This window comes from Cricetulus griseus, chromosome 6, assembly GCF_003668045.3.
Source record: "Cricetulus griseus strain 17A/GY chromosome 6, alternate assembly CriGri-PICRH-1.0, whole genome shotgun sequence".
Taxonomy (NCBI): domain Eukaryota; kingdom Metazoa; phylum Chordata; class Mammalia; order Rodentia; family Cricetidae; genus Cricetulus; species Cricetulus griseus.
This window is the reverse complement of record NC_048599.1, coordinates 98,715,728-98,737,564: the sequence shown is the minus strand read 5'-3', so window position 1 is coordinate 98,737,564 and position 21,837 is coordinate 98,715,728. Positions and strand designations below refer to the sequence as shown.

The 21,837-nt window shown below is 41.0% G+C and overlaps 1 protein-coding gene and 1 pseudogene across 1 annotated transcript in view; one reads left to right on the top strand and one right to left on the bottom strand.

Annotated features, from left to right (window-relative positions):
• LOC100756511 (dual 3',5'-cyclic-AMP and -GMP phosphodiesterase 11A) overlaps positions 1 to 21,837 on the bottom strand; it is a 361,367-nt gene that overhangs the window by 321,945 nt on the left and 17,585 nt on the right. The gene's annotated exons all lie outside the window — the stretch shown is intronic.
• On the top strand, positions 10,008 to 10,525 carry LOC113836259 (annotated as a pseudogene).

The following is a 21,837-nucleotide window of genomic DNA, read 5'->3' as shown; positions in this document are numbered from 1 at the left end:
ACCTCTTATATAACCATGCATCTTGATTTTCCAAAAGGACCAAATCTGGAAACTGAGAATAAGCAGTAGCTGATATTTGTTCTAAAAAAAAAACTGAGAGAGAATACTATAATTTGGACTGGTTGATGTAAGTCTGGATGCAAACGGCACAAGCAATTCCTGACAGCCTGCATTAGAAACAACAAGGTACTATGCACTGTGAAGAAGACTAAGAAGCTGCTCACACCACTCCTCATCTTCTAGGTGGATCCTTGGGGCCAGTGCCTGCCTCTGCATCCCTAAATCCTCTCCTTCTCAGCCTCAAGTCTCCTTGAAGGAGAAGATACAACACTCCGGGATCTCTAAGGTAAACAGTGGCTAACTTACAAGTCTAAGAGTCTCTTTCTTGTGATTATGATGCCAAAATTCCAAAACTTCCAGTTGACCAGAAGAGCCCTACAAGAGTAGAAGAAACTGTCCATGGTCTTCTCAAAAGAGGACCTACTACATTTCAAATAAAGTGGATTGCTGTGACACTAAGTAGTTTTTCTTAAAAATGAAAAGTTTCTCAACAAACATTATTGACAATACGTCAACTGATTATAGATCAATGCTGAAGAGATTGTTCAAATAAAGGAAAAATATTGTGCTGTTCAAGTTGGTCTTGTTCATACCACCTGTCTTAGTTAGGTTTTCTATTGCTGTGAAGAAATACCATGACCGTTCCAACTCTTATAAGGAAAACACTTAATTGGGGTTCGATTACTCACAGGTTCAGTCTTTTATCATCATGGCAAGACATGGTGGCATGAAGGCAGACATGGTACTCTTACAGCATGCAGATAACAGGAAGTGGTCTCAGTGTCACACTGAGGGAACCTTAAGCAAAAGAGATCTCAAAACCTGCCTCCACAGTGACACACTTCCTCCAACAAGGTCATAACTACTTCAACAGAGCCACTGCTTCTAATAATCTCACTCCCTGTGTGATTATGGGGGCAAATTACATTCAAACTACCAGATTCTACTCCGTGGCCCCCATAAGCTTGTAACCATATTATAATGTAAAACTGCATTCAGTCCAACTTCAGAAGTCCCTATAGTCTATTGCAGTCTCAACAATGTTTAAAAGTCCAAAGTTCAAAGTCTCTTCTGAGATTCACACACTCTGTTAACTGTAATCCCTTATAAAATCAAAATTAAAAAATAGGTCACATAGTTCCTACATATAATGGCACAGGATATAAATTCCCATCCCAAAACATAGGGAAGGGAGCCTAATGAGTAAATGCTAGACCAAAACAAGACCAAAAACCAGCAGAGCAAACTCCAAACTCTGCATCTCCATGTCTGATGTCAAAACTCTCTTCAGATGTCCAACTCTGTTCAGCATTGTTGACTGCAACACACTTCTTTCTCTTGAGCTGGTTCCAATCTCTCTTAGCAACTCTTCTTGGTAGGTATCCCATGACTCTGGCATCTCTAACACCGTGTGGTCTCCAAGGGAATCCAGGCTTCAACCTGACAGCTTCACAAAAGAGCCCCTGTAGGTCTCTATTCAGGGATGCCCTTGACACATGCTTGACCTAGGGCCTTTCGTTAGGTGCAGAGGCAAATTCCACAACCCCTTTCCTCTATCCTTATTTCTAAAGCCAGAACTACATGGCCGAAGCTGCCAAGTTCTGCTGCATGCTGGGGTCGAAAAATGGCCCCCTCACTCAATTCAGCTTTTAATCTTTCACTCCTAAACTTGTCTGTCCTGAAACTAGATCTCTAGACCAGGCTGGCCTCAAACTCAGAGATCTGCCAGCCTCAGCCTTCTGAGTGCTAGAGTTAAAAGTGTGCACCACCATACCCAGTTCTAAGCTTTTCTTTAGTTACTTTTCACAAATTGGAAATTTAGCTGTGTGGGATCTCACCCTGCCGTCACCAATCCTTTATTCCAGTTCTTAATCCATTTATCTCCTTGAACACAGAATTTAGCTCTATTCCACCTCCTGGTGCCCCTTTTCTCAATCTGTACATTTTATATTTTTATGTACTCAACTTGTTTGTTTTCATTAGAGTTACCACTAATAACCACACAACAGAGTCTATACTGGGATGTTTTGAGATTTTCCTCTGCCAATGGAATTAATTCAAAACTCTTCACTTTAGCCTCAGGTAGACTCTTCAGACAAGGGCAAAAAGCAGTCACATTCTTCACCAAACTATCACAAGAATGATCTCTAAGCCATAATATTATTCTCCTCTGTAACCTCTTGACCAAGGCCTCTTAGCTAAGAGTTATGTGAACTGTGTCTTCCATGCTCCTACTAGTATGGCCCACTAAGCAATGCTTAAAGAATTCCATTGCTTTCCTAACCTAAAGTACCAATGTCCAAATCCCTCCAAACAAAAACATGGTCGGGCCTATTACAGTATTACAGTCCCTGGTAGCAACTTCCGTCTTATTTAGGGTTGCTATGTTGTGAAGAGACACCATGACCACAGCAACTCTTTTTTTTTTTTTTTTTTCAGTTCAAATTAGGGACAAGCTTGTTTCACATGTCAATCCCTTCTCCCTCTCCCTCCCCTCACCCTTACCTTTTCTCCCCCACCCCCGCCTACCCCCCACCCCACCCCATCCCCTCCACTCCCCAGGCAGGGTAGGGCCCTCAACGGGGGCTCCGCAAAGTCCACCACATCATCCTGGGCCGGGCCTAGGCCCTTCCCCATGTGTCCAGGCCAAGAGTGCATCCCTTCACGTGGGATGGGCTCTCAAAGTCCCTTCTTACACCAGGGAAAAATACTAATCCACTACCAGCAGAGGCCCCTAGAGTGCAGAGGCCTCCTAATTGACATCCATGTTCAGGGGTCTGGATCAGTCCTGTACTGGCCTCCCAGACAGCAGTCTGGGGTCGATGTGCTCCCCCTTGTTCAGCGAGCTGTTTCTGTGGGTTTCACCAGCCTGGTACTGACCCATTCGATCTTCATTCCTCCCTCTCTGCAACTAAGTTCCAGAGTTCAGTTCAGTGTATATCTGTGGATGTCTGTCTCTGCTTCCATTAGCCACTGGATGAGGGCTCTAGGATGGCATAAAAAGTAGTAGTCAATCTCATTTTAGGGGAATGATATTTAGGTTATCCTCTCCACCATTGCCTGGATTGTCAGTTCCTGTCATTCTTGTAGGTCTCTGGAAATCTCCCAAGTGCCAGATTTGTCCTCGGACCAATAATGGCTCCCTCTAATATGGTATCTCTCATCCTGCTCTCCTCTATTCTTCCCCCAACTCAATATTTCTGCTCCTCCATTTCCTCCTCTCCTCTTCTCCTCTTCTCATTCTGGCAGCTCTCTCTCCCCTACCCTCATGCTCCCAATTAGCATCTAAACATGATAAAAGCAATATACACCAAACCAACAACCAACATTAAACTAAATGGAGAGAAACTCAAAGCAATTCCTCTAAAATCAGGAACAAGACAAGGCTGTCCACTCGCTCCATATTTCTTCAATATTGTACTTTAAGTTCTAGCTAGAGCAATAAGACAAGAACAGGGGATCAAAGGGATACTTTAAGTTCTAGCTAGAGCAATAAGACAAGAACAGGGGATCAAAGGGATCAAATTGGAAAGTAAGATGTCAAACTCTCACTATTTGCAGATGATATGATAGTCTACATAAGTGACCCAAAAAACTCTACCAGGGAACTCCAACAGCTGATAAACACCTTCAGCAAAGTAGCAGGATACAAAATTAACTCAGAAAAATCAGTAGTCCTGGGCTGGAGAAATGGCTCAGCAGTTAAGAGCACTGACTGTTCTTCCAGAGGTCCTGAGTTCAATTCCCAGCAACCACATGGTGACTCACAACCACCTTGAATGAGATCTGGTGCCCTCTGCTGGTGTGCAGGCAGAAGACTGTATACATAATAAATAAATAAAATCTTTAAAAAAAATCAGTCGCCCTACTATATACAGATGATAAATCCAATGAGAAAGAAATCAGAGAAACATCACCCTTCACAATATCCATAAGCAACATAAAATATCTTGGGGTAACGCTAACCAAAAAAGTGAAAAACCTGTACAGTAAGAAGTCTTTAAAGAAAAAAATTGAAGAAGGTGCCAGAAAATGGAAAGATCTCCCATGCTCTTGGATAGGTAGAATCAACATAGTCAAAATGGCAATCTTGCCAAAAGTAATCTACAGAATCAACGCAATCCCCATCAAAATCCCAACACAGTTCTTCACAGACCTTGAAAGAACAATACTCAACATTATGTGGAAAAACAAAAAACCCAGGATAGCCAAAACAACGCTGTACAATAAAGGATCTTCTGGAGGCATCACCATCCCTGACTTCAAGCTCTAGTATAGAGCCATAGTTCTAAAAACAGCTTGGTACTGGCACAAAACTAGACAGATAGACCAATGGAATCGAATAGAAAACCCTGATATTAGCTCACACACCTACAAAAACCTTATTTTTGACAAAGATGCTAAATCTATACAATGGAAGGAAGATAGCATCTTCAACAAATGGTGCTGACACAACTGAATTCGGACATGCAGAAGATTGCAGATAGATCCATATCTGTCACCATGCACAAAACTTAAGTGCAAATGGATCACAGATCTCACCATAAATCCAGCCACAGCAACTCTTGTAAGGAAAAATATTTAATTGGGGTGGCACATTTATAGCTTCAGAGATTCCATTCATTATCATCATGGTGAGACATGGCACAGTGAAGGCAGACACTGTGCTGGAGAAGTAGTTGATAGTCCTACATCTAACAGGCAACAGGAAGTGGTCTCAGCATCACATTGAAGGAAGCTTGAACAATGGAGGCCTCAAAGCTCACCCCCACAATGACACTTCCTCCAACAAAGCTACACCTACTTCAACAAAGTCACACCTCCTAATAGTTCCACACTCTATGAGATTATGGGGGCCAATTACATCCAGGCTACCACACCACCTCAAGAAATATACTCTTACAGCGGTGATAAGGTATCCTCTTACTGATACAGTGGTGCACTAAGCCACATAATTGAAAAGTTGTGTAAAATTTTTATCAAAAGCTAATCTTAAAGACATTATGGAAGATTCTAATATTATGTTCAGAGAAGGCAATGCATGACTTCCTCTGGGGAGATGTAAGCAAACATCTATTGACTTCAGATTTGGCACCTGCAACAGACCAGAATGAGGATTCCCCCTAAGTCTAGCTCAGTGAACCAATGAGTTCAATTGGGGTTACTTACTGGAGTCAGGGTGGGGAGTCACCTACAGAAGTGTGGACTGCTTTAAAGGCAAATATGCCATCAAAGAAAATGTCTCCCACTACCGGAAACAACCATTAACTGATTATATAGCCTCAGAGGTGGGCTCATGTACCTAGTTCTCTGTGTTTATGCTAATTAGTGAGTGAGCCCTCTCCTGAGTGGCTTAGGTGTTGCCTCATGTGCCTCAGGAGCCCTCCCTCCCTTCCATAGGAAGTGTTAGTGAGCCTCATCTTGTGAGGTCTTGTGCAAGTGATCACAACTGCCTGATCTTGAGATTGATCATTCCTAGAGAACAGGAAATGAGAATATGATAAACTTGCAAACACAATGCCCCCATATTCGTGATTTTCAGTTGTGTAGGTGATATATAAGAAGGTTGATGTAACTCTAGTGTTATCTCCCAAGTATCAAAATAATATTCACAGAGGTTGGTGAAAATGGGATTTTAAAAGGATTTAAAATATATGATAAACCATAGAATATGTCAATGAACTAAAAGATAATATCCACATAACTTTACTGTGGGGATTTAAGGAGACTTAAAATGCCACATAGAGCAGCATAAATGAACAAATTCTGAAACTGGGTATTTAAGTGATAATCAGTGGAATAGTGAAGCTTTAGTGTAATTAAGTGTCCCTGGAGGTAGCCAAGACTGTCCTACAGAGAATTTTATAAACAAGCTGTCTTTGGGAACACTTCTTTCCCATGGTAGAGCTTACATAAGAACTCATCTGAACATCATGATAAAATGATCCCCTTTAAAATACAATCTTACACAGGGCAGTGGTGCCATAAGCCTTTAATCCCAGCATTCAAGAGGCAGAAGCAGGCAGATCTCTGAGTTCAAGGTCAGTCTGGTCTACAGAGCAAATTCCAGGACAGCCAAGGCTGCAGGGAAACACTGTCTAGAAAAACCAATAATAATAATAATAATAATAATAATAATAATAATAACAATAATAATAATAAAATAGTCTTCTTGCATTTGAAGTTTTCAATTATAATACTGTGTCTTCAGAATATCAAATCTAACAACTGAGTTGTGTGTGTGTGTCTGTGTGTCTGTGTGGACATATGTAGAGGCAAAAGTTGACTTCAGGATGTCTTTCCTCAATCACTTCTCTGCCTTGCATATTCAAACTGTCTCTTCCTGTGGTGGTTTGAATAAGAATGGCTCCATAGGCTCGTATGACTCCATAGGCTCAGATATTCCAATGCTTAGTCGCTGGGAATTGGCCCAATTTGACAAGGATTAGGAAGTATGGCCTTGTTGGAATAGGTGTGGCCTTGTTAGAGGAAGTGTGTCACTGGGGCTGGGCTTTGAGACTTCAAAAACCCACACTAGGCCCAGTCTCTTTCCCCTACTTTCTCCCCCTCCCTGCTGATCAAAATACAAAAGTCTCTGATACTGCTTCAGTGTCTGCCTGCATGCTGCCCTTCTTCCTGTCATGACGATAATAGACTGAGCCTCTGAAACTGTAAGCAAATCCCCAACTAAATGCTTCCTTCATAGAGTTGCTTGAGTCATGGTATCTCTTCACATCAATAGAATAGTAACTAAGACACTTACTGAACTGGGAGTTCACTGCTTTGGTTGGCCTAACCACCCTAGGATCTATTCACATTGCCCTCCAGTGCTGCAGTTAGAGATTTGTGCTGCTGTGCCCAGCTTTTATGTGGGTTACGAGCATCTGAACTCAGGACCTCAATCCTGTACAAAAGTGCTTTACTTACTGAGCCATCTTCCCTCCCCACCCATCATATTTTTTAAAAGGTCAGAAAAATGGAAATAAGGCTGGGCATAGTAGTATATACCTTTAATTCCAGCACTCAGAAGGCAGAGGCGGGTAGATCTATGTGAGTTTGAGGTCTATATAGCGAGCCCCAGGCCACTCTGAGTTATATAGTAAGACTCTGTCTCAAAGATTATTTTAAGGAAAAAAAAAAAGATTAAAAACAAAATTAGAAAATAACCCCCTACTTTTCCAAAGCTGGTTTAAGCATTAATGTTACCATGTGTTTTTGAGAAATTGTTTTATGCTGGGGAAATTTGTGTGTTCAAAAGATGTTTTGTGAAATAGTCACCTAAGTCCAGGATTTTCAATGTTGCTATTTTGCAACATGGGTAAATTATGCTAATGGGGTCAACACCACTGAGGGAAATGGATGATTGCCTATTTCAATGATTTGGAAAATGCCAAATAAACTACAGTGGAATCTGGTGATGTTAGTGTGTTGTTGATTGCTAGCCCAGAATTCACAAAGCCCTGAATTCAATTCCCAGAATCCTCAAAAAGCAAAAACAAATGACATAAACAACACACAATGGAATACCACTTTTTTAGAAACCATATTAACAAGACTTTTAAATATTTAAATCCTGAGAACTATAGAAGCAATCAGCTCAGTGAGATATGCCCAATGGCGCAATAACAACACTAACATCGAAACCGTAACCAGCACCTGAGTGATTGGACTTAAGGCTGTTCAACAGGATCAAACTTCTGCCTGGTACTGCAAACCTGGCTAAGAACCCATGGCTGAAGACGACACAGGCCCTAGAGGAGAACTTACTATTACCACTCTTCTCAACAGATACAGTGCCTACCTGTCTTCTAAATACTTATCCTAACCTGCACAGGTTAGTGCAGCTCTCAACCCACCTCAAAGACTCTTCCTTTTGCATCAGACAGAGGTAAAGTTACCTCAGAGTACTGACCAAAGGGCCGAGAATGGAATGGGGTGCCCATTGATAACAACCCCTACACCCAATGCTTGGAAAGCATCACAGAAGAGGGGCAGAAAGAGTTGAAGAGTCAGAACTAGGAGAAGTGTTGAGTCAAGACAAAAATGTCACACCATGAGCACTCAACAGCTAGGGTTGCCTGCACAGACATGCACAAGGCCATACCGGTCAAGTTTCAGCGTGGATGAAGGATTTTGAAATGGAGAAATTGTCTTGGATTATTGGAGTGTGACCAATACAAGGAAGGAGGGAAAATAAGAACCACACACTGACATTTCAAAATCATTAACTTAATAATATTTTCGGTATCTCCCTTGATGTATTTAATAATAAATTTCTAGGTTCTGAAGACATATTTTGGTAGGCTTTATTCAGGCAAACCATAATATATTTGCAAAATGATGTTAGCAACATTTTTCTACTCATCAAAACATCTAGTAATAATTCAAAAACTCCAAAAGTAGAATGTACAAAGTATAATATATATTCTATAAAAACAAACATTTTTCAATAGTGAAAAATCATTGCTACAAATTTTAACATGAATTAATCTGAAGAAACATAATGTTGGGCAAAAAAGTAGATGGATATATCTGGGGTGATTACTTTTAGATGGAGCTGTAAAGCAGGCAAAGTGCAATTTCATATTAGGTAGAAAAACATGCATAGGTATCAAAACCATAAAGGGAAGAGGGAAGAAAATAGAGGAGATTCAACACACCTTTAACTAGCCAGGGTTATGAGGAGGATGGCTGTATGAAGGGATGGCAGAAGGCTTCAGGGTGAATGGCACTGCCTTGGGTTAATTCTGACATGACTAGAATTGTACCCATTTTCTTATTCTTTATGCTGTGCGTGTATATTTTACTTATCCTCCCAGCTGGTTATATTATGCTTCCTAAGAGATAGTAAATAAAACAATGGCGATAAAAGGAATGTCTAAAGCTCCTGTTGGCACCAATACTAATATCTGTGCCCATTTTGTCTTCATTGTAATCTTTGGGATTCTAAGAGGTGTGTTTTAGACACACACACATGGGCTGTAATCTGAAGGATTCTAATAGGTGTGTTTTAGACACACACATGGGCTGTAATCTGCAGATTTTAAGAAGTGTGTTTTAGGGCTGGAGAGATGGCTCAGAGGTTAAGAGCACTGACTGCTCTTCCAGAGGTCCTGAGTTCAATTCCCAGTAACCACATGGTGGCTCACAACCATCCATTATGAGATCTGGTGCCCTCTTCTGGTGTGCAGATATACATAGAAGCAGAATGTTGTATACATAATAAATAAATAAAATCTTAAAAAAAAAAAAACCGGGCGTTGGTGGCACATGCCTTTAATCCCAGCACTCGGGAGGCAGAGGCAGGCAGATCTCTGTGAGTTCGAGGCCAGCCTGGTCTCCAGAGTGCCAGAATAGGCTTCAAAGCTACACAGAGAAACCCTGTCTCGAAAAAACAAAAAAGAAAAAAAAAAGTGTGTTTTAGGGACATATATGGGCTGGAATCTGCAGGATTCTAAGAAGCATGTTTTAGACATGCATGAACAGTAGAAACACCATGACTAAACCACTAAACCCCATAGAATTAATGGTATAAAAATTGGATGAATTCAGAGAATTGCAAACTTCAATTTTGACATCTTACTCTTCTATTTGCACAGACAGTAGTGTTTATCATAGGATTACTTTTCATTTCTCTGCACATGGCTTTTATCTGAATAATTGTTGTAACTTCGATACCAGTGTCTGGCATGTAATTTTAAATTTAACCAATAAATACAGACTGACACAAGGTGATCAGACATTTAAAATACGTCGTATTATATTCTTTCTCTAAAGAAAGCATGGACAGTACTGATCTTTAACGGGATAAAGCCTACTAATTCTTCTCAAACAATTTTTTTCAAATGCAATAGAAGCTAACATGTATTTTAAGTCTACTTTGGGAGTTTTCCAGTGTTTCCAAAATACTTTGTATAAAAGATGCTAGCCAGGAGCTGGGCTTGTGACAAACCTACATGGCCCCATGGAAACCCTTGAGGATATCTAGGCCAGGAACTGAAGCTGGTTAGTGAATATGGACTCCAGAACCAACAGGAAGTCTGGAGGGTCAAATTTGCTCAGGCGAAGATTCTCAGGGCTGCCAGGGAGCTACTGATACTAGATGTAAAGGACCCATTGACTTGGTGACTTGGTCCCACTGTGGTGCTGGATGAGGGCCAGATGAAGCTGGATTAAATCCTGGACCTGAGCATTGACGAATTCTTGGAGACGTGTCTGTAGACCCAGAACAGGTCTTTAAACTGGGTCCTACCAAGTGCATCCACCATGCCTGAGTGCTTATCTACCAGCATTGTGTCAAAGTCGCAAGCTGGTGGTGAACACGGTGCCCTTCACTGTCCCTCTGGACATTCATTGCTCCTTCTGTTCTCAAGATGGTGGTGGCTGCCCAGGATGTATGAGGAGGAAGAATGTCAAGGAAGGCCAGGTTGGGGCAGGAGCCGGTGATGAAGAACAAGAGGATTAAACCTAAATCACCCTGGGCTGGAACTGTCCAGTTTCCCAGTCAGCTAATAAAACAGGATTAAAGAAGAGAGCTGCTGTTGAACTAGCTGCCGTGGAGGACAGACACTATTAACTTCTGTCTCTATTTTAGCACATGAGACTGACCATGGACTCTTTTGTTACCACTCTGATTGGGCTTTTTAAGGTTTGGTGCTTCATTTAACAACAACGCTGGCAGAGGACCAGAGTACACATTTCTAACGCTACAGTAACCCCAGAGGGGAAGAGGCTACGCTTTAAACTCAAGTGTCTGAGTTATTGCCCTGGCTTGATCCTTGGAGAATTATTCCTATTAGATAAGCTGCATAGTTTCCCTCAGCTTTGAGTTTTCTTCAGGTATGAAATGGAGTCAATAATGCCCACTGCATATGGCTGTTGTGAAGTGTGTGTGTGTGTCTGTGTGTGTGTGTGTGTGTGTGTGTGTGTGTGTGTGTGTGTGTGTGTGTGTAAAAATCACTGGCACAGATACCTGGCAACACATTTCCCTGGTACATTCAGGGAAATGAAAGCTGCGACCCTATTGTCAGAGGAATCATTAAATCCCATAATGACTTCACTTCATTCACAAGTTAAAATCATCACAAGCCTCATTTCCTTCCTGTCCTTTTATTATAATTATTTGAATTAGAAACAAGATTGTTTCACATGTCTCCTGTTTCTCTGCTGGCTTTGAAGATGAAGACTGAAAGCCACAGTCATGAACTGTGTGGTGTTAAAAAGTCTGAAGATGTCACTTGCTCCTCAATGCTGTTTTAGTGCCAGATGCTTCTGACTTTTCTTTCTGGTCTGGATTGTCAGATATGGCGTGTATATTATATACCACATACACAGAGAAAGAAACAGAGACAGGCAGAAACACAGACAGAAAGGGGGATAAATATGTATATACCCAGTTCCTGCCTAACTGCCTACTAGCTCTGCTTGCCTGGCGTTACCTATGCACTCACACTATCGACAAAGAAATGATGCAGTCTGGCCTCAGATTCATGCTTCTCCTGCCACAACCCCTTCAGCATGTCCTAACAACTTCGCCACCAACAGCAAAATGCCAGCAGGTATCCCCATCAGAGTTGAACCTTGGTCTCCAGTGTCACAACCAGAGATGCTAACAACTATAAGAAAAGATGCTAACAACTACACACTGTGACACTCCATACCAATGAAAAAATTTATCTTGAATCAGGAGCGGAGCCAATGACTACCTGACCAAAATTAGCCATAGAGAAGCCAGCAATTTGGATAGAGAAGATGCACAGGAAGGGTAGAAATTAGAGTTTAGGCTTCCTTTTGGTTCTGAGATGAGGGAAGAGATGTGTCTCTTGGGGTATATGTGGCCAAAAAGCAAGGTCAACTAATTGCTACTCAAACTCCAAGCTAACAGATTTCATCCCTGCCTTTGACTCCTTAGTCTTATTGATAAATAGAATAATACTACATAGAGCAGCCACCACAAAACCAGGGCCATAGGACTGGAAGCCCCACCAGGTTGCAGCCTGAGTGGCTAACAGATGTGAGGCCATGAGGCTACAGATAATAATTAAAATAGGAGTAGATTCATGTGAAGCTGCTAAGCTAACAGACAAACATCAAACTCATTTTGTTTTTTTTTTCTAGTATGTAATTAGATATGTTAGAAAAGATTGATTTCTGCTGGAAGAAAACAGTAATAGTTATTTTCTAATAAAGAAGAAATAATGTACTCCCTGAAAGCATGAAGATTAGGTACATCACAAGCTGTTAATATCTTTTTCCACATATATAGTTAATCTCTTAGACATGATGACCAAAGAAAGATAATTTGGAACATGAATTTTACTTTATTTCTCCCAAACAGAATATGTAAACATTTTTCTGATTATTATGTGTGTGTAAACTGACCATATAGCTATGCCAGTAAAAAAAAAATGGTTATTGATATAATCCTATAAGTAAACATCTCACCCCATTGTCATCTAAGACACTCTAGGGAATTACAAACATGCTTCATATACCTGAACTTTTAAGTTATATATCTCAGCTCTGCTAATCTTTAATTGCAGAATTCTGGAGTCTCTACCTTCTCCAAGTCTCAGCTTCCCCACACACTCCATGAGGATTATTTCCACCTTTCATATTCATAAGAACAGACTAAGATGGTACATTCTAAAACACTACACAAATCACAAAGGGCTATCCAAAATACAAAATCCACATCCAAAATACAAAACAGATATCTAGGCATTGTGGCATATGTCTTGGCTGACACAGGAGGATTGCCATAAGCTCGGCTGTCTGGGTGACACAGTAAGTCTGAGACCAGCCAAGACTATAAAAGAAGACTATTTCTCAAAAAAAAAGCAATAGTGGCATGGATGTTATAAGGGTAATCAATTGTTTTTATTAGCTTTAAAGCCTGCTTCAAATGGAAAACTCATGTTTGGCACTATAAATCTGGCCAGGATTCCATGATTTGAATATGCTTCAAATCCTAGGGCAGAACCTACTATTATAGTTTGGGCATAATGTCAAACTGACCTCTAAATACACATTTTTATGACCATAGATCGTTGCAGCTGTCAATAAGCTTCACCAGAGAAGCTTATTGTGGCAGTGGGTTGCAGTTAATATACAAATTTAAAGTGTAGAGAATAAGCAACCATGGAGTGTTCAACCTTAAATGTAAATCCGTGTTACTGCTTCCTCCAACCCCCAAAAGTTATGGGAACATCACAAAGAGAGTTTGTGAGAAGTTTATAAGAGCCAAAGGAGGACTGTTTTGAATCAGTGTCTTCTGGACATGACAGGACCATTATACTCATGATACTCATGAATTCACAATAGCTGTGTTTGTACAAGACATGCACAAGACCAAGCCCATCAACATTCCCCCAAGAATGTGGGAGGGGAACATGAGGCCACATCCCCAGCTGAGGAACTATTAGCAGTTGAAGGTTACTGGGGAACAGAAGGTCATTTTTCTTCAGTGGTGAGATTCGTGGTAAGTTGCCCATGCTCCTGTGGTTGCCCTCACCTTCTGCACACAGGAAGCACAATTAGACTCAGTGGGTTTCTTTTAAATGGATATGAAATTGGGAAGGGGTGTGTTGGAGGGTCTATGAGAACTTGGAAGGAGGAATTGGGGGTGGATATTATCAAAATATACTATATACATCTACAAAATTCTCAACGAGTTTAAATTTTTAAACTATTATTTAGAAGCAAGCAAATAATACAGAATAGAGATTAGAATTTAAAAACTGTTCCTTTCCCTAAACCTGTCTGCACAAGGCTCATTGACTTACTTCCTATTTTGAATTCTGTGAGAGTTCCCCATATGTTATTTCTGGGATGCTGGCTCTCACCTCAGAAATAACAGTATTCCTGCTTCAGTGGGTATCTGTCCCCAACAATAGACACCACTCATGACGAAGGTTACAAATGACTCCAAAATATATCCCCAGAAGTCAAACACCAAACAACTGTTGGCTCTATGACTTTAATGGCCTACTTATAATCCATCTACATTTTTCAAAAGGCTTCACAGTAAGGAAATTGCTTTGGGCTTTTGAGCCAAGGCAAATGTCCACTTCTCAATCTTCAATGGATACATGCAATGCTAAGAAGACAGCACCTCCAGCCCTGCCTTGCAAATTCTCATATCTCTAGAATTCTGTAGGGTTAGCCATCAGCCCAGTGATGCAAATAGATTCCTTCACAGCTTGTGTTGGTGCTCACTAGTTGTGATGAAAATGAACGACTGTCTTTTATATTTTACAAAACCTAAAATTGTATACTCACAGTGCAATTTCCAGAAACATCAACTGATAAGTCCTTGTCAACATTGTCTCACAGCTTTGGTGAGGGGCATTGTGAAAAGATGTTGAGTGGGTCATTGTTCAGTGTTCACACTCCACAACTGAGACAGCAAACCATGGACCTTAAGACTACAAAATGGGACTGAAGTTGTATCTTGTGTGGTAAAATGCTTGCCTAACATGCACAAGGCCCTGGATTTAATCTTCAGTCTGGGTTCAAACCCAGGTTCTCCAACTTCGTAACTGAACAATCTTTAAAAAGTTACTTAACCATTTATACCTGGGTTTCATCAGCTAAGCAACAAATTGATAACAGAGCTCTTTCATAATGCTGCCAAGAAATATAAATGAGTTAATACAATTGCTTAAGACAATATGTAGCATAAGCTATTATCACCTCTGAGTGTTATTTTTATTATTTTTATTTATTTTTATTTGCCTTCTGGGACATTAACGAGTAACATTGGAGAGATGTAGTCTCCAGGTACTTTGTCCCAAACACTCCAAGCAGATCTTTTTAGATATTAATTGCTCACTCATTGTTAATAGATGGGAATTGCTAAAATGGATTCTGGAAGGCATTCTCACAGATTTTTGAACTGCATATTCCTGTAAAATTCAAGTGTGAAATCTTATCAGCAGAATTCTTTTTTTGTGGCATTATAAGGTTGAATTCTATTCATTTGAAAGGAATTTTGGGAGGATATGTTACACATTTTACAGATTAGAGCAATCCTGAAGCTTGGTGTCTAGTTTATAGTAACACAATGTGGAGAAGATGGTCCAGCCTCTCTGGTATAATCATCAAAGTTTCTTGATGACTTGGTCACTGTCATAACTAAGTGGAAGGAAGACTGGAACAATAAAATCATAGCATGGGAAAGTAAGATGATGACCAGTCAAGGAGGCTTATTGGCTTCCTCTTTCAAATCAGGCAGATCTAGTTTAAATGTAGACTTCGTTTGGCAAAGCTGAGGCAGTTGGGCTATCTTGGGTTCCCTCGTGGATTTCCTGTATTCCTCAGTGAGTGAAACTCTCCTGATGCCATTATTGCTCTCACCAAGTGATCAGCTGATCCCTTAGTGTTAATTGGTAATGAACTTGTTCATTGCTGATGGGCTTTCAGAAATATTTAAACACGTACAGCCTACCAAGTAGCTACCCCTAAAAGAAAACTTACTCTCCCTCCCCCAGTAACTATCAACTACCAGTAGCTCTTCAGTTAAGGATGGGGTCTTGGGAGATTAACATTTTTAGATAGGAATAATTATGTAGGAAAGCTTTCTTTGATCTTTGAGTTAAAGACAAATTTACATTCTATGACATGGTTGTTGGCTATCTCCTCAGTTGAAGATGATATAAAAACCCAAAGGAAAACCTCATTTATTTTTCTTTTGATTTTTTGAGACAGGATCTCCTATCTCAGACTGGTCCCCAACTTACTATGCAGCTGAGAATGGCCTTGAACTTCTGATATTCCTGCCTTCACCTCCCAAATACTAGGATACAGATATGTATCACTATGCCCGATTATGTAATGCTGAGGACTGAATCCAGAGCTTTGTACATTCCAGGGGAGCACTGTATCAACCTAGCTGCATCCTTAGCAGAAGGAGACTTGAATCAAAATCATTTTTTTCCTATAGATGGTATGAAATGATGATACCAAGGAATTGCCTTCCATCATCTGTCCCAATGATAGATAAAGACATGTTTCCTCAGAATAACCCTGTGGTGATATCTTGTTTATACTCTAACAAATAAAGCTTACCTGAAGATCAGAAGGTAGAGCTAGCCACTAGCTAACAACAGAGGTCTGGAGGTCTGTACAGACAGACAGGAAGTGAGATGGCTGGGCAGAGAGAGGAATATAAGGAGGGAGGGGAACTCTGCTCTTTCAGCTGGAGAGTTATCAAGGTAAGAGTTGGCTCTTTTCTCTCCGATATTCAAGCAAGCTTTATTTGTTAGAGTATAAACAAGATAGCACCACATAAGACAAGCTTTGCTAGAGTATAAACAAGATATCACCATATAACTCCTAATTACAAGTGGCCTACTCTACACTTGTAATCCCACTCTACACTGAACCTCACCTGTGACCTTCTAGAGCAGACACTAGTCACTCTATGAGCAGTTCAGGCACAAGGTTCACCCAATACTAAACACAACTTTCTACAAAGCTACTAATTCAAAACTTTTGGGCAGAACCACTTTGTAAAGTCTATTCTCTCCTAATGGAAAAGTCCTGAGAATCATTTTCTTAGCTCTCCCATGTTGCATATGAAGATTAAAAAGTAAAGAGAAGAAAAGACATTTGCTGACCTTCCCATAAATGAAGGGTACAGAGCAGCCCAAGTATGTTCTTTCTGCTGACAGCTCTTCTACTATCAGAATGAAAGCAAGTGGGATAGCTAACCCTTTGGAGAAGCTGTTGTGACCCTCCTATACACTGCCATACTGGAAGGCAGCTTAGTAACTCCCCAATGCCTTTGGGTGTGGTAAATAGTAAAATCAGACAAATCTGTTAGTGGACAGTTTCAACAGAAAGGTGAAAAATAGCAGTGATTTGGGCATAATTGTGATTCTAGACAGCAATCTTGCATAGAAATTGAGAAAGATTGATCTGAGGTTTATTTAGAGTGAATCAAAAGTGCCTGCTGACAGAGCTCACATAGGGAGTGAGTGAAAGCAAAGAATTCACGATGGCATCCATGTTTTAGCCTTCACCTGATGATGAAGAAGAGGAGGCATAGGAAGGAAACAGTTGTGGAGTGGGTGGTGAAAAATAGTTCTCTGGTGTTAGGGATGACCACTTATTTGTCAGTGTTAGACCCCCGGAAAAACTCAGGTATCCGGGGTCCCAGGCCACGACCTCGGTCACCCCAATCACCAGGCAGATTTGAGAGCTTGATGCAAATTGCATGAGGCTTTATTGTTTTTTAACGAGCTAACACCATGTTAGCTCGGGTCTTTCACCCACCTGCCATGGCGGATGGCTAGCAAAGACAGCTCCTAGGGGCTGCATAGAGATCATGTAGGGCAGTGTAAGGGGAGTGTCTAGGGGTACGCACAGGCTCAGGATTGGTGTGCTTCCAGGCTTGGAGGGCTTGCCCTGTGTTGATTGGTCAACTGGTTGCTATGGCCCATAGGCCCTCCCAGGGTGGTTGCTATGCTCCGAGCATCATTGCTGTGCACTTGTCTGTAAAGCACATCCAGTGCTTTAAAGCATAGCACCACCAGCTAATTTCTGATTGGTTCCTTGCCACAAGGCAGGGATCTGAATTTCTAGTGACTAGGACAAGGTCAAACAAGCATGTCTTCAGCTGTTATGGCTGCCGACAGGGGCAGGCATCTGACCTTAGTGACTAAGACAAGGTCAGACAAGCTGTTATGGCTGCCGAAATGGGGAGCCGGTCCCTTCATCAGGAGGTATGGCATCTACAAGAGAAACTCTTCCCTTTTCTGGATCCCATGATAAGTTCCTTGCCTTCTCCAACTGTGGGACCCACTCCTTGGTCCTCTCCAAGAAGTTAGGGTCATTTGCCTGAGTAAGGAGCAGGGAGACTGTGTAATCTATCCTTCACCACTCTTCCTTTTCAGGAGCTAGATTCCTTGCAAGAAGCAAACCTTACATTATGTCAAGGCTATCACCTCAAGGGAACTGCTACTCATGTGGGGGGACTTTGAACATTCAGCACTGTTTGTACCTGAAAAGGCATATATATCTAATTCAGGAATGGAATGTTATAAATGCCTGTAAATGTAAGTGAACATGCCAATGTCTGCTTCACTAATTATAATGTGATAGTTTGATGATTCATATGCATTCTGCTCTGGTTCGAATATATTCCCCAAAAGTTTGTGTTAGAAACTGAATTCCCCAAATTTAAGTTGATGACATTTGAAGGTAAGGCCTCTGGGAGATAATTGGTGTTAGACAGCATCACAAAAGTGGAGCCTTATGACATCATCTGTTCTGACTTACAATAAGATTTCCTCCACCACACTATGATATACCAAAGAGGCCCTCACTGAATGCCCACACCATGCTCTTGGACCAATTAGCCTGTCGAACTCTGAAATAAACAAATCCCTATTATTTATGAATTACATTATCTTGGGTATTTTGTAATAGCAGCAGAAAATGAACTATGGCATTTTCCTTGTCTCCCCTCCCCTCCAATTCACTTGGTTCAGAGCAGAAAAAAAAAAAGTTATTTACTGGGTCTTCTCCAAGTCTGAGAATGGGAGAGACAGAACAGCCTGTTTCTGACTCTAGGGCTCTGTGGTACCACAGTGTTTTCTTTTCTATTCAATGAAAGGAAACAGGAGAGGATAAGACCTACCCCACCTTCCTCTCTGGGTGATCAGGAAAATCAATGAGATGGTTCTGTACAAGTGCCAAGCATAAAATAATATTCAAATATAAGAAATACTTCTATTCATTCTAAATGCACCATGTGGGTGATATATAGATGGAATTTCTGCAAAGGGAGCATTGGAAATAGACAAACTAGCATTTCTACTGTAGCAGCAATAAGTATTATGGGGGATATTGTACTATCTATGTCTCCTTAGACACACGGTGGTTTATAAAAGATGACAGATCCACAGGAAAAGGGATAAGTAAAGAGTAGTCTGGGGCTCATTTACTCAAGTTTTCCTATTCAGATTGTGGACAGTTCGGTCTATTCTTTAGCTTTATATGTTTATAAAGAATTTTAGATTTAGGAATGCATCTATAATGAATGGGTTCCTTTGTCAAGGGAAAAAAAAATATCTTTCCTACAGCTGGCGTGATCAGGTTCTGCTAGAAATTGTGAGGAAAGGGAGATAGAGATGTTAGGATTCGAAGGGACTTTCCCTTTGAAGGACTGTCACAGCAGGGCAGAAAGCGAGCTCTGTGGCTGAAATCTACAAATGAATAAGCACATTTTAGAGCATTAAGACATTAAGGGAGAAGGGCTATAATAGCAGGTGATTAAATCCAACATGCACCCTGGAGCGCTCAGGAAGAGGAAAAGTGTTTGCTTTTCTATACTGAAGAAGGGGGGCACTCCCCTGCTGACACGCTGACCATCATAGGGTTCACAGAGACAAGACCCCAAACATTTGGCCTGCTGGGGGGCATAGCAGCTTATACACTGCTGCCAAAAGAAGTAGTGTTTATCATTGTCCTCATTTTAATAAACTTGGGTATGGATATCAAGTATTTAAATGATAATTTCCCTGCCATTGGTTCTTAGAATGTCCTTGGGAAGCAAGGTCCTTTTTATACTGCAAGACACTGACCCACAGGAAATACATCACAACGAAGGGCCACATTGGGTAACAGCTTAAACTGTAATCAAACTCTGTGTACTTAAAAGGGAAGACAAATATTCCATGCACTTGATTTTAAAATGGAAAACAAAGTGCAGTCCCTGGCCACATGGTAGTAAAAGAAGCAGCTTTCTGAGTGGTGCCCATGAGATTTACATTTTGATTTTGAAATTCAAAACTGGGAGTGAATCCTTATTTTAATGCTATATCTGTTTCACATTATTAGTTATGTCAGAAAGAGCAAGAAGGTGAGGAGGAAAAGCAAAAAGACAGGCAAAATAAGGGTGACCAGTAGGAAGGAGAGAAGCTGGGGAGAGGGCTGAGAGCCCTGACACAAAGGGACCAGAGAGGAGTGGGATTTCAGCAAAGAGAAGAACAACAACAGGAAGAGATGAGAGAGACTATTGGAAAAGGAAGAGGGGAGGGGCTGAGAGCCAGCATCTCCAACAACTCTGGGTTGTGCATGGTAAATGTGTGTCCTCTCTGCTATTTATTCCCTTGCACTGAAGAGCCCTGAGTGCTGTGGTCCATCTTCCACCTTTGGGTATGTCATTTTGCTGCTTAACAAAACTGATCACTCATGACTCCAAAAGAGTTTCACCCTTCCCATGGGTTGAGTGTTTTTAAGCAATGGTTGATAACCCAACCAAAAACAAAACCAAGATCTAATGGGGGCTTGACTAGCATGTGCAAGGCCGTCAGTGCAATTCCCAATATAAAAAAAAAAAAAAAAAAAAAAAAGGAAAAAGTCTGACAGTCTGACATCCTTACGGAACACAATCACAGAACAGAGAAACACAACAGCATCCCGGTGACAGTTAAAGTGGGAGTGGCTGCATTGGCTGTCCCCAAAGGCTTGATCCTGAGTTCTCTATACACATTGCTCTGGCTTGCATTACTGCCCTGCATCAGTGATTCTCTTCCTGTCTGACCCTCCATATTCTCTCCAGGGAATCGCTCTGCCTCATCAGAAAGGTATCACCAATGTCATTTAAATAAATATGGAGAATAAGTGCCCTTGTTCCGATCAACAGTAATGAACCTCACCATCCGATTTTGCCAGAACCCCAGTCCAGTCCGGTTAGAGCCATAGTTCACCACTACCACCACCACCACCACCACCCCTGCTGCCACACACACTCCTTGCTTTTATCCTTCACAGTCTGACTGGTAATACATGAAACATTTAGTTCCCCAGGCCTTCCTCTCTCTAACAATCCCAGGCTGGACCGATGTTTCCCAGTACCCATCCTATACTAGTGGATGAGGAAACAAAAGGACCCTGGGCATCTAGATGCCTTAGCTCAGTGACATTTTCTAAAGGTTCTAACCTGGAATTTCAACAACTACAGTACTCTTTCTTGCTCTTGTGATGAAATTCACAGTTGTATTCTGTTTTCTTCTATATTCGTGTGTGTGTGTGTGTGTGTGTGTGTGTGTGTGTGTGTGTGTGAGAGAGAGAGAGAGAGAGAGAGAGAGATGAGAGAGCGAGACTTGTTATACAATGTATTAGGTGTTATGCTAACACAGAGTGTTGTTCCAAAGCCAGGAAAGCCATAGCCTATACCTTTAATAATAAATTCACAATTTAGTAGAAAGAGTAATGAGCCAAAATTTAAATGACAAAAGTCAAAAGAATATTAGTCATTTGGGTAAAGCACTATGAGAGTGAGTGAGAAAACAATTCCCTTCCATTCCAACCATCCATTGTTTTAAATGTATTGCTGCTACTTTTATTTATTATTATTATTATTATTATTATTATTATTATTATTATTATTTGTACATGGTGGAGTGGTGCACATGCCACAGCATGCAAAGACAACTTTGGTGAGTCCATTCTCTCCTTGCACCAGACATGAGTTCCAGGAATTAAACCTGTCACCAGGCTCACACAGTAAGCATGTTGACACACTGGGCTCCCATTATTCATTTTACATTTGAAGTCACAGCAGCAGTTCTGTCCCAGTTAACTGGACCCCACACCAGTAAAGTTCAATGCTCTAAAATTATTCTCTTGAAATTAATAGTAATTTTCTTTTTGAATCTATGCCTTGAATATGAAGTCTGATCAGTCATGGCTCAGGGGTCCACATACTGTTCAGTCACCAATGGGTTCTTGGCTGCCCCATCCCATGACCCCTACCTGATTCTACTC